The sequence below is a fragment of the Pinus tabuliformis genome, chromosome 2_1 (genome assembly GCF_031772625.1).
Source record: "Pinus tabuliformis cultivar Carrire ecotype Pingquan chromosome 2_1, CPIR1, whole genome shotgun sequence".
NCBI lineage: Eukaryota > Viridiplantae > Streptophyta > Pinopsida > Pinales > Pinaceae > Pinus > Pinus tabuliformis.
This window is the reverse complement of record NC_142299.1, coordinates 619,962,652-619,974,550: the sequence shown is the minus strand read 5'-3', so window position 1 is coordinate 619,974,550 and position 11,899 is coordinate 619,962,652.

Below are 11,899 nucleotides of genomic sequence, written 5' to 3'. Positions count from 1 at the left end.
CCAGAAAGAGCCATCAGTTGGGATGGAATACATTTCACTGAAGCCGCATACAAAATTATTTCACAGTTCATCATCAACAAAGCCCAATATACTCAGCCACCTTTCAGTGACATGATGAAAATCTCTGATAATGGCCTTTGTGATGCAGCCGGCCTTTGTGATGCAGCCAGCCACCAGTGAACCACCTTATGAGAATGTTTTGTAATGGCGGTTTATATGTATTCTGGAGTGAAATATGTCAAATCTCTGGTAATGGTCTTTGTGATGCAGCCACTAGTTAATATTTTGTATTCGCTATTAATATGTATTCTGAATTGAATGTCAAATCTCAATAGGACTTTTAAATTTAAGTCCCTATTTCTTTCATTTGTATTTCAATGGGGCATTTTTTATAATAATAATATTTTTAATTGTATATTGGTATTCTGAAATAAAAAATTATTATAATGCTTTTAAATTTGAGTTATATTTTTTATTTATATTAGGTTATTTTTTGGGATAAAATAAATTGGTTCTTTGTTAATTTTGAGAATAAAAAAATAATTATTTCAAATTATTATAATGTTATATTACATTAAGAATTGAATGTAGTATTTATTGGATTTGGATATCCGTAGATCTAACTGTAATAATTATTCTTTCTAGTTAATCAAGTATAAATCAATAAAATTTTGAATACAATGGTTTATATCTTAGAAATAAAAATTTATATGAAATAGAATCAAAATAAATGTGGTTTACTTATCATATTATTAGCAAATATTATATTTCATTTTTGTTGGAAAACATTTTTTTATGCACCAACACATTTTAAGAATTATATTTTAAATTATTATTTGAAATTGCCATCAAATATATTTGATGCATTTTATTCATTAAATCTATGAAAATTATGGTTTGAAGCATTTTATTCATTAGATTTATGAAAGTTGTGGGGTATTAGTCAACCTTCTTGGTACTCAAAAATCTCATGGTGTAGATATCTCATTTTGAACATAATTTTGGGATTGTTTTTCACTTTAAACTTATGTTATTGATACTTTAACCGCAATCAAGCTAAACGCTGCTAAATCCTCTTTTAAATTAATCCAAAAGAAAGTCCTCAATCCAAGGAATTGGACATGTAGACATATCCTCAAGAGTATGCTATCCTTGTTCATATATTAATCATCATTGCAAAGTCAAATGACATCATCTTTCATTTTGTCAACAATTACTAGTTTTCTCTATGGAGATACACCAAGCATGGTCATTCTCAAATAAAGCATATCCTTTAATTGGATGCTTAATTCATTATATTCATTATAATTGATTTGTATGGTAAAAGGCCAGTTATATATTTCATTTTAATTTCCCATGTAGTAGCTATTATTATACCCAGTATTATAAGGAATATTTATTTAGTTAAATGTATTAAAGTGTATGTGGGTACTCTAACTATTTTGTTATGAAAAATATTATTTCCAAATGAAAAATTATATTTACCTATAAATCTAATGCGATGATCTAGATTGTAGCTTAATTAGGCAACTGGACATGTTACAATATGTTATCAAAATGATTTGGATAATATTGGTATGCTAGAGATTGGGTATAGTATACCTCATGATTGTAAATTCAATTATTGATATCACAGTGGTCATCCATGGCCTTTCCCTGTCTTTGTTCCACTTGAATTTAACTTAGGGAAAACCCTAATACAATTGGCTTACAAGGATCATGCTTTCTAGATGGAAAAACTAGAGGAATTGGCTTACAAGGATCATTTTACAAGTAGCTACTAGTAAACCTCTAGGGATTTGTAGCCTATCCTCCTCTCCATAAACATGGTCACAACCCAGGGGATTTGAATTTTGGAACTCTCAGTTTTCATAGATTTCACATTATTTTTTATTTTTTGAATTGACCGGAGAATCCACAGTATAAACATTTTTGAACCAACGTTTCGAATCCCAAGTGGGATCCATCATCAGGGTTGAAGAATGATGATAAAAGAAGAGCAAGCAGGGAGAATAAATACTAACGAGGCCAAAACTATCTAAGGAGGAACAAACAGTCGGCTAGAATCCTAATTTTATATTATTATTATTTTTAATATTTTTATTTCATTTTGATTATTATTAATAATTATCATTTAAATAAATTAATATAATAATAACTTCTACATTAATTAATATAATATTAATATTAATATGATAATAAATAATTATTATATAATAAATAATTAACTATTACTAAATAATAATAATTAAATTTTTTATAATACCAATTATAAATTAATAACTAAATTAATAAGATCAAAACCTATTATGAATGATTAATATTTACAGGTAACCTAAAAAATATTTTTAAATTATATTCATTGATTAATATATTAATTTAAATTATATTAGAAAATATAAATAATTAATAATTAAAATAGATGAATATAGTAATTCATATATTAATTAATAAAATAGCTGATAAATAAATTAGTATAGACTTTTTATATAAAAAAAATTTATATAATTAAAATAATAATGATCAACTATTTGATTTCCAAATAAATTAAATTAATAAATATTTGATCTTATTAATAATTAATTATTTATACTAGATTAATATAATAATTCATAAATTCATAAAATAACTAATGTATAAATCAAAATTAATAATAATCAATTATTTTATAATAAATAATTAATTTCTGAATGGGTGTATATGGGTCCAAAAAGAGAGATGAAATACAAAATTGTGGACAAATCAATGGTTAGATGTGCTCTTTGTTGGACAGTTAGTATTGCTAGGTTGGCTAGTAGCATCAAGTGTGTTGACATTGATGGAAACTAGGCTAACATTGATGTCAACTAGGCTAGCATTCATGTGCATGGTGTACCAAGCTCAGTGGGAGACCCATCGTCTTTGTAGCCTTTATTAGAGAACCATCATAATAGAAGGTCTATCATAGGAGTTATTAATCCTAGAGCTATGATGGTTTTACAGTTCTGGGATTTGAAGGAATTTATACGTCAGAAGACAAGATCATATGAATTTAAAAATAGCATAGTTGGATAGTTCTTAGAAAGAGCTTTCCAACGGTGCGTTGAAGTCCGAGAAAGGCCATCTAGATCAAAATTTATCACCAGTCAAAGGTTGCAGACCCAAGGGTCAAACATTTAGGCCAAATCTAGGATTGGCGTTGGCAGTCTCTAAAATTGGTAGCATGTTTGGTGGTTCGACAGAAGTGGCAAACACATCACCTCAAGAGATTGACCCATATGTGACAAAGGAGAGTGCAATATAAAGTCTTGGGATGATTAGGCTCTAGGAGAAAATTGTGGAGCTGGAACACAAGTGGCAGAGGATGAATCATAAGCTTAGGAGAGATGTGCAAGAGGGTGCCCACATCCACATCACCCTCAGAAGAATTTCGCAAAAGCACCCAATATGTGCACAAATGTGAACCTTCGGGATGACGTAATCCCCAAAGGAAGCATTACGAATAGAGGCAATGATTGGCGAAAGCACTACAATGGGAGACCCCATGGGACAACAAATATCAAAGGTCCTTCTCTAGAAGAGCCAAGTGCATTAAAACTTGGAAGAGCCCAAAATGATGTAGGTTCAGGAAATGTTGCATAACGAGCAGCAAAGGGACATGGCCTGAGACCCCTTTCTCGCTCCATACCGTCGAATTTTTAATTGGCTTTTGATGACATCATCATGATGTCAACACAGGGGACACATGGCATGTTTTTTCGGCACCTATAGGTGGCTTAGTGGGACACAAGTAAATGGATAGGATTATGGAGCAGTGGGACATAGAGGAATGTCAGTTGTCATTGACAGGTAATCCTAGTTTCTATTTGAGACGCCTTTATTCACAATGAAGGACCCACCACGACACGTATTCCTGGAAGGCTTCGGATTGGCACATTATTAAAAGAGGTACCCCCAATGGACACATAATCCCAAAAGGAAGTTCGAGGGCTAAGGTAAAGCACCTAGACTTCCTTTTCTCTGCATTCTATGACCACAAGCACAGAAGAATAATGCATGGTGATTTATCCCTAGGGGTTATTGTATAAGTGGGCACCCAGGACCAATTTTGCAATGGTCTTGAGTGTTAAAAACCAAGGGATTTTAGGTTGAGTTCAATGAAGAAAATTTCTACGAACATATGTTTTAAAAGGTCCTTTGGGCTATATAGAAAGCACCACAAGTATATGTTTAAACGACACGAACATGTTAGCAGCAGGGTCTCTCCATATTTGGAAGCTAAACCAAAATTTGTTATCCTCCGCAATTGGATTATGCAGGAAATGAATGGGTTGGCAACCAAATTTCACAATTGGTGGCAATGGAAAAATTAGCACTAAGGAATAGTACCCAGGCCAGGAGGCTGAAACTGCAAGGATGATGATCTGCAGATAAAATTAGTCGAATGTTAGGATCAATCTGAGCAAGTCAAACCTAAGTGCTTCTCACTCCTTGGAAAGAAAAATGAGAGAATGGCTCTGAGAGTACTATGATCATATCACATCATAGATATCCATGTTGATGTTCTCCTCAAGCCTTGTGAGCCTTAAGGAGCAGCAGTGGAGTGATATTCTGATGTTTAGAGATTTTATCAAACATAACTCAATTCAGTCTACAATTATTATTATTGGCACCACCACATTTTACAAAACTACATTTTAAATTATTAATTGAAACTGCCATCAATCATATTTGAAACATATCATTCATTATATTTTTTAAAGTTGTGGGAGGATTAGTCCACGTACATGGTGCCCCCAAAAAATTCATAACTTGTTAATATCATGTTTTGAAGAGAGTTTTGGGGTGGTATTCCACTTTAAACCCCTGTTGTTGATACGAATACCACAAGTAATCTTAGAAACTACTATATCCTTTTATTTTATTTTATTGAAAAGGTCATCAATCCAAGGAACCAAGCATGTACGCATATCCTTTAGAGTATAATCTCCTTGTTCATATATTAATAATCATTGCAAAATCAAAAGATATCAGCTTTCATTTTGTCAAAGATCACTAGTTTTCTCTATGGAGACACACCATGCATGACCATCCTCAAATAAAGCATATCCTTTAATTGTATGTTTAATTCATTATGCTTAGGAGTTTTCATTCATTCATTAAGTCAATGCTTTTCATCAAATGGAATTCAAGTAACAAAAGGGGAAGTCAATATTTCAAACCACACAACACACTATGATGTTCCAAGGAAGGGTTATTGTTTAGTTCAATCGAATAAATCCTACAACATTTCTGCAAACACTTGTTCACTTTCATTTATAGGATAAACACACAGAAACCTTTCGTTTATTTCTACAAATATCAATTGATTATTCTAAACCATTAACGTTACCATCTTTCACTATGTGACACTCAAAAGAAGCCTATGGGTTTCCAACCACTCCATGCCCATTATCAAGTCATAAATTTTGACCACTTTTCTATATAAACTCATATCAGTTGGACCCCTAATGTCTACTAGAAAATTCTCGACAAGAGGACCTACTAACTTCTTTATTAGATATGTCATTTCAAATAGATTAAAAGCATCATGCTCATGGGATACTCTACCACATGAGTAAAACCAAAGGGAAAATGAAGCTATTTATAGCCTTATGGTCAATCAAAATAAAGATGGAAAACATTAGCCATATGCTTTATTTTTCTGATGTCATTGTTAAGTTCTCTTTTGAGGCAGTCAAGAGGTTATTTTAGGAATTGACCATAAAGCATAGGAATTCTCCTTCCAAAAATCTTGGGATAACTATGATAAGGGAAAGTAAAATGTGAAGAGGGAACTATATCTCTCCCCTTTTGAATACAAGTATGATTTCTATATATAATAAAATGATGTAGTGTAGACTGACAAATTATATGAAATTGAGGGAAAGAACACGCAAAACCATGCAGTACTACTTCCTTCACTCGTCCAACGTTGTTATTGCCAATACTTATAATCATAACAACATTGAAGATTCTTGGAAATCCCTTTCATCTTGCACCTGACGTTGCCCAACATTATCACTATAGTTCATTTTAAATATGCTCCACATTAGCTACAGGATTCCTTCGCACTCTAACTAACTCCTCTAATTATTCAAAACAAGAAATAAAAAGGAAGTTGTATAGTTCCCTTCTTTTCACTCAATTTGGTATAATCACAAACAACTCATATTCATTGTTTCTGTGGACCTTCCCATGTCCATTCTACAATAGCTTACATAATATTACCATTGGATTTTTCTATCAACTTACAATGCAAGCATAGTTACAAAAATAATCAATCACTTAGACATTTGTTACACATCCAAACATATAATATGTTGTGTAAAATAACACCAAAATTCGAATCATAAAGTCCTAGAAGTTTTCAATGCAAAGGATTTCCTTAAAAAAAATTAAAATAAAATATTGACATTCTTCACCTCTGCATACTTTTCCACACTAGGTGAAACCATTATCCTTTTAAACTACATTTAGATTTATAAATACTGAGAGGTAACACAACAGGTAGAGGAAAGGGAACCAAGTTGAGGAATAAGCTCAATGTGTGAGAAGAGTAGTGTGCATTGCTTGTGTTTAAAATGACATGGGAGAGAAATGTGCATGTATTTCAAGGAGGCATCCAATGCCAGTGCGTCCTAATCATGCAAAAAAGATAACTTACAAGCATGCAAGTGAATATTTTGTCAGATCTGTGACAAGACTAGGCAGAGCAGTAATCAGGTGCATTAGGTCTACAATAAGGAAAACATAATAGGTAGAATGCTCAAGTTTAGTTCAAACGGGAAGAATTGACATCGAGATAAAAGGTGAAATATCGGTGACGGTGCCCATATTGAGGAAAAAAAACTTGTGGCTTTCACACAATTCAGCAGGTTAGGAAGGAACTTGCTCTAATACCATGTTAAACACACACAAAGTAGATATGAATAATATAGATAACTCATGTGATTGCATTCTATTCCCAAGGTTTACATATTAATACATGGTTTTTTAACCCTTAGTTTTCATCTTCCAAGAGGTCGCTTAGACTTCTATGAATGTATGAATTCATGCACACCAATCCTATCAGATTAGGCATCCAAAAAACCCCAACCTATTTCCAGTATGGAAGGTATCAACCCTAATGTGGGTGCTAACAATGGAAGTAATTCTGGTGTTAATGGCATAAATAATGTGGGTCCCACCAATGGAAACAATATAGTAATGACCACCACAATGTACACAACTCGGACTTTTCTTTTGTTTATGGCTAGTTTGAACCTCCTTGATTTGAGCCAACCAATAATTGATCCTCTCTTGCATGATTTTGCATGGCATACATGCCAACCAAACTTCTTTAAAATATCCCCAATTTTGAGGGTGATTTTGCATCTTTGTATCTATGGTTATATCTGTAATTTGTGGTGTTCCTGTTTAAATCCAAATCAGTGGATTAATTGGAAAATATTGTAGTAAAAAAATTCTAATTACGGTCCATGATCATCGTTATGCATGTACCTGATCTAAATATAGCAGTGCAAGATTACACATAAATTACAAAATTAAAAATTACACATAAATTAAAAATTCTAATTACACGTAAATTAAAAATTCTAATTACGTTCCATGATCGTCGTCGTTATGCATGTGCATGATCTAAATATAGCAGTGCAAAATTACAAAAGCACCACTGCAAAATTTATTTATCTTTATAAGGACCACATTGAACGCACTTTGAAGATGATACGTGCTTAAGAGTGTGGAAGAACAGATATTAAGTGATTAAGAAGAGAAGAGATGATGATGAGGAATAGCCTGATGATGAGATTGTTGTTGGCGTTGGTGATGCTCCTTCATGTGGGAGCAGCAGCAGGAGACACAGACGACACAGCCTCGGGCGATCTTGTTTTGCAACAATTTACAGTTTCAGAGATTCATTCACTGATACTGGAAACGCGGACATTGCTTCACCTCCTTACAACCTTCATTTTCGCTCTCTTCCATATGGAAAAACGTTCTTTGGCCTCCCCGCCTGTCATGCCCCTACACCTGCGGTAGTCTTCCAACTGCTTATAGCGAGGTGCGACACCACTGAACACTTTCTTTTCACCAATACTAATGTTCATGGACTACACCTAATTCACTTTTCCTTACTTATTTTGTGTTTCGCAACCAGGTAATATTATGTTTATCCTTTATACTAATGAACACCCATACTCATTCATTATCATCAGCAATTATAAAAGAGAACAACAATTGCACAGTATAAAGGGAGGGGCAGCTCCCTGAACAATGAGTCTGCCCAACAATATATAATAATCAATCTTTCTTCAATAATACAAGTATCCTTTGCAAAATCCAAGTCTATACTTAGTCACTTTTACAACATAGGAAAATCAGCCTTTTACAATGTTTGTGCATACCTTGCATGGTGGGAGGGTGCTCACCGAGACACCAAGACCCCCTTCTGAGGCCTTACACAAATCTCCACCTCAATCGTTCACCCGGGCACACCTTGCCCACGTCTTCACCCACTTGCCAAGTGTCTTTCCAAAAGTGCGACTCTACCAAGAGAGTGCATGAGCTATGCGCTTGCCTCTCTTATTTTTGCGCACCAACACTCCTTAACCTTGAGCAAAGAGATGTCGAATGAATTGGTTTTTTGAATGCTCCAAATGCTACACATATATATATGCATGTTTGAGTGTGGGTGGGCTACCCAGCCGACCGCCCCACACTTGTCATACACACCGCTTTGAATGCTTATGTTAAGTTAGCCTCGCCCTCCATCGTAGGTCGACCAAACTCCATCACAAAGCGCCCTGCCGTGGGTATAAACCAACACCCAACACTTGTCGTTCACCATTGTTGTCACAAGTGTTCGTCGCATAACCGGGTCTCCCGTCGTGTAGGCCAGCTCGTCCGCGCCCTCGCCCTACCCGCGTGTAGTCCAGCTCGTGCGCTCGCCCACGCCTTCACCCGCGCGCTCACCCATCGTGTGGCCAGACTCACCGTCGTGCCCGCCCGTGCACGCCAACACACCCGCGCGTCCTTCATCTCGCCCGCACGCCCATGTTCGTCCCCGGTCCGCCCGGTGCCCAACCGAGTCATTAACCAAGGACCTTACATCCTCCTCCACTTGAAATCGTTATCGTTCTCAACAACATACCATCCCGGTAACCATCTACCAAGAACATCATTATCCATGATGTCAACTCCACATACGGCGAACATCCCTGCAACATATGTAGAACTCCATCTCCATCATGTCTCACCTTAGTGACCAATTGTCACCAAGTATTCCATACCAAGGTATGCACCTCAACGGTATGTCTCATCGGATATCATCTCGATCCATGATCATCGACCCCTTTGTCACAGTATCTATTGCAACATCTTGTGTCAACCTCATCATGTGTCACCATGTGAACCGTTGTCTTGATACTCCAACAAGAGCTAACACATGTCCATCATATGCCAACATCTCGTCCTAATAGCAACATCATCTTGTACAATGGATCCCCTCATGACTCAAGCTAGTTGGGTAGCTAATCCAACCATGCACCCAAACCACAAGAATGCACATTCTTTCATCACTATCAGTCATTTCTCAAAACAAATTGCCACATTCTTGACTCATCAAGAATCTATCTTCATGCTCAGGTCCATGGAAACTCCATCCATCTCATCTACAACATGCCATGATGCTTGATGCCAAGCCATCCCTGCACCATCAGTCACGTCTTCTCAACATGTTTAGGGACTCACTGCCATGAGCAGCTAACAATGAGCCCCATCTTCTCATCCATCTAAGAAGATGTAGAGGGAGTAGAGCTTGAAGGATCTCCCTCACTAATCAACTCGATCTATCTGTCAGGATCCTCAACCTCCATCCTTTGTAGATAAGCAACCCGGTCTTCCTTCTAGAGATCCGGCCTCACATATACCTCCTCCTCATCATCATCATCTTCAACCAACTCTAGCCTTCTTGACAAATCCAAGATACTATCTGAAAGTGACCTGATGACCAAAGACTGTTCGGTAAGCTTTGCCTCAACAGTAGACAATCGCTTACTCATGTCTCCCATTCTTTTCTCGTCCTCCACTTGCATCACTCCCAACTTACAATCAGGTCTTGTTACTCTAATGGTTGGCACACCAATGGGTACATCTGCCCTTCCATCATAAATGTAGAGCTTCCTCAAATGTGGAACGATCATGGCATCAAATTGTTTCATGAATTCTATCCCCAATACAGCTTCATAATCATCAATTCGCACTATAGTGAAGTCAACCTTCCCTGCCCATTCACCAAGTGTAGTGTCCACCCTTTCAGCTATATCAAGAACTTCAATAGGAGGAGAATTCACTGTCTTCATTTGTGCCCTTGCCAGTACAAATTTCAGCCCAATCCTTCTCACAGTATCCTCACCCATAAAGTTGTGAGAGGCCCCACTATCCACCATAGTGAGTATATCAGCACCTCCAACCTTCATTCAGACATATTCCAACCTTTCTCTCAGGATCCCTCCTGGAGATCTCCTCTGTAGTAGCAGAAGCACCAAGTATCTGCATCATCCCCATAGAAGCACCTTCATTCTTCGCATCAGACTGTGCAATAGCAGCCACCTTTGGTTTAGAAGGACAATTCTTCACCGTGTGTGGTCCAACACATATCCAACACTTCAAGGCTTTCTTCGTCTTAGAAGCATCATCCTTCTTCTTCTCCTTTGGTTTATCGGACTTCTTCTTCTTATCATCAGAATTCTCATCATAATGCTCCACCAACCTCTCAATAGCAGCAAAAGCCTCCTCAAGTGTCCTAATTTTCTGCCTCTTCACTTCATTGCGTGCCCAAGGTTTCAATCCAATAATGAAGTTGAACACCTTGTCCCTTTCCGCCATGTCGGGAAGTTCCAGAGCTGCACTTGAAAACTCTCGTTGATATGCTTGTAGGCTCCCGGTCTGCTTTATGTACTTAATCTTTGTCCTTGCTTCCCATGTCTCATCCTGAGGACTAAAATGGGTCTGCAGAGCCTTCTTCATCTCATCCCACGAAGTAATGTCATCAGCATTGCCATTGCCAATCTGGTCCATCCTCCTTCGCCACCACATCTTAGCATCCTTTGTTAAGAACTGAGCAGCTACCTTGACCTTTGTCTCATCATCAGATAAACCCAACCGTTCCAAGTATTGCTCCATGTCCCATAGAAAGTTGCCAAGAGTTTTTGCATTCCTTGTACCATCATAAGATTCTGGTTCCTTGACTTTCACATGAGGCACTCCTCCACCTGAGTTATGCCTCACGACCTTCTTTAGCACCACGATCTTGTCCTTGGCTTCGTCAAGAGTCTTCTTCAAGTTCACGATCTCGGCAAGACCTTGATCCCTTGCTCCTTCAACCTCCTTGACCCTTACTTCAAGTTGTGTACACATAAGATCAGTGTACTCATGCTATGTTCGGAGCTCATCAAACTCTTCCTTCATATTTGCATTGGCCTCTTGTTCTTGAGTGAACAAGTCCATCTTCTTATCCCAGGAAGTTTCCATAGCTTCCATCTTCAACAACATCTTTTCCATGAGTACCAAAGTAGTATCTTGTCCATGGCTAGACCCAATATGAGATTCAGCCGCCATCTCTAACAGCTTCTTCTTCTTTTGCAATCTAGTTTCGACCATTCAACAGCTTCACCAAATAGCCTGCAACCCGAACCAACCTTTGTTCCACTTGTGTGAAATGGCTTACTTCACCTGCAAGTACCCTTTCCACTGTCACAAGCAACCTTGCTTACCAGCTTCAAACCGAACCCCTGATACCAACTCACAATGTGATGAGATTAGTACTTCATCAACCTGGTCATCAGCCTGCTCTGATACCAACTGTCACGCCCCTACA